Below are 3,035 nucleotides of genomic sequence, written 5' to 3'. Positions count from 1 at the left end.
TATACAGACTGCTAATCACATAGCATGTTATATACAGACTGCTAATCACATAGCATGTTATATACAGACTGCTAATCACATAGCATGTTATATACAGACTGCTAATCACATAGCATGTTATATACAGACTGCTAATCACATAGCATGTTATATACAGACTGCTAATCACATAGCATGTTATATACAGACTGCTAATCACATAGCATGTTATATACAGACTGCTAATCGCATAGCATGTTATATACAGACTGCTAATCACATGGCATGTTATATACAGACTGCTAATCACATAGCATGTTATATACATACTGCTAATAATCACATAGCATTTTATATACAGACTGCTAATCACATAGCATGTTATATACAGACTGCTAATCACATAGCATGTTATATACAGACTGCTAATCACATAGCATGTTATATACAGACTGCTAATCACATAGCATGTTATATACAGACTGCTAATCACATGGCATGTTATATACAGACTGCTAATCACATAGCATGTTATATACAGACTGCTAATCACATAGCATGTTATATACAGACTGCTAATCACATAGCATGTTATATACAGACTGCTAATCACATAGCATGTTATATACAGAATGCTAATCACATAGCATGTTATATACAGACTGCTAATCACATAGCATGTTATATACAGACTGCTAATCACATAGCATGTTATATACAGACTGCTAATCACATGGCATGTTATATACAGACTGCTAATCACATAGCATGTTATATACAGACTGCTAATCACATAGCATGTTATATACAGACTGCTAATCACATAGCATGTTATATACAGACTGCTAATCACATAGCATGTTATATACAGACTGCTAATCACATAGCATGTTATATACAGACTGCTAATCACATAGCATGTTATATACAGACTGCTAATCACATGGCATGTTATATACAGACTGCTAATCACATAGCATGTTATATACAGACTGCTAATAATCACATAGCATGTTATATACAGACTGCTAATCACATAGCATGTTATATACAGACTGCTAATCACATAGCATGTTATTTACAGACTGCTAATAATCACATAGCATGTTATATACAGACTGCTAATCACATAGCATGTTATATACAGACTGCTAATCACATAGCATGTTATATACAGACTGCTAATCAGATAGTATGTTATATACAGACTGCTAATCACATAGCATGTTATATACAGACTGCTAATCGCATAGCATGTTATATACAGACTGCTAATCACATGGCATGTTATATACAGACTGCTAATCACATAGCATGTTATATACAGACTGCTAATCACATAGCATGTTATATACAGACTGCTAATCACATAGCATGTTATATACAGACTGCTAATCGCATAGCATGTTATATACAGACTGCTAATCACATAGCATGTTATATACAGACAGCTAATCATATAGCATGTTATATACAGACTGCTAATCACATAGCATGTTATATACAGACTGCTAATCACATAGCATGTTATATACAGACTGCTAATCACATAGCATGTTATATACAGACTGCTAATCACATAGCATGTTATATACAGACTGCTAATCACATAGCATGTTATATACAGACTGCTAATCACATAGCATGTTATATACAGACTGCTAATCACATAGTATGTTATATACAGACTGCTAATCACATAGCATGTTATATACAGACTGCTAATCACATAGCATGTTATATACAGACTGCTAATCACATAGCATGTTATATACAGACTGCTAATCACATAGCATGTTATAAATGGACTGCTAATCACATAGCATGTTATATACAGACTGCTAATAATCACATAGCATGTTATATACAGACTGCTAATCACATAGCATGTTATATACAGACTGCTAATCACATAGCATGTTATATACATACTGCTAATCACATAGCATGTTATATACAGACTGCTAATCACATAGCATGTTATATACAGACTGCTAATCACATAGCATGTTATATACAGACTGCTAATCACATAGCATGTTATATACATACTGCTAATCACATAGCATGTTATATACAGACTGCTAATCACATAGCATGTTATATACAGACTGTTAATCACATAGCATGTTATATACAGACTGCTAATCACATAGCATGTTATATACAGACTGCTATTCACATACACCTAGATTGCGAGTTTTGAGTTAGTGTTTTAATGCTGAAAAGGCTAAAACTAAACTAAAAACTAGACTAAACCTAGACTAAACCTAGACTAAACCTAGACTAAACCTAGACTAAACCTAGACTAAACCTAGACTAAAACTGGACTAAACCTAGACTAAACCTAGACTAAACCTAGACTAAACCTAGACTAAACCTAGACTAAAACTAGACTAAAACTAAAACAATTCAGATGACTAAAATACGACTAAAACTTAAATGGCATTTTAGTCTAAAGTCTAAAACTAAGACTAAATAGAAATTTGCCGTCAAAATGAAGACTGGGTACAAGTACTTACCTTCTGTGGAGGCTATAACTGCCAAAATATAGAGAGCAAGCACCAGAACTACCACAGCTCTCATGATGGGTCAGTTACAGCAGCGCTCAGCCGAGATGTGAGTCCTTATGGGTGTCACAAGCAGATTGTGTATTATGTGCAGCTGAGGGCTATTTATTATAGGACAAGGGGTCCCAGGGCGGTGACATCCACACCCATTGAAGCTCCTCACACCCAATGAAGCTCCTCACGCCCACTGCAGCTCCTCACGCCCACTGAAGCTCCTCACGCCCACTACAGCTCCTCACGCCCACTGCAGCTCCTCACACTCACTGAAGCTCCTCACACCCACTGAAGCTCCTCACGCCCACTACAGCTCCTCACGCCCACTGAAGCTCCTCACGCCCACTACAGCTCCTCACGCCCACTGCAGCTCCTCACGCCCACTGAAGCTCCTCACGCCCACTACAGCTCCTCACGCCCACTGCAGCTCCTCACACCTGATGAGTATATATGTGTGTATATATGTGTATGTATATATATTATATATATTAT

The 3,035-nt window shown here is 36.5% G+C and overlaps 1 long non-coding RNA gene across 1 annotated transcript in view; it reads right to left on the bottom strand.

Moving 5' to 3' along the window:
* The window catches only part of LOC128655223 (uncharacterized), a 7,811-nt gene extending 5,024 nt beyond the window's left edge, over nt 1-2,787 (bottom strand). The window contains exon 1 of the long non-coding RNA XR_008401733.1: nt 2,502-2,787. This is a non-coding gene — a long non-coding RNA (uncharacterized LOC128655223). The remainder of the gene's footprint in view (nt 1-2,501) is intronic.
* Between the last annotated feature and the right edge of the window lie 248 nt (nt 2,788-3,035).

The sequence above is a fragment of the Bombina bombina genome, chromosome 4 (assembly GCF_027579735.1).
Source record: "Bombina bombina isolate aBomBom1 chromosome 4, aBomBom1.pri, whole genome shotgun sequence".
NCBI lineage: Eukaryota > Metazoa > Chordata > Amphibia > Anura > Bombinatoridae > Bombina > Bombina bombina.
Note: the sequence above shows the minus strand (reverse complement) of the source record. Positions and strands in the feature narration are given on the sequence as shown.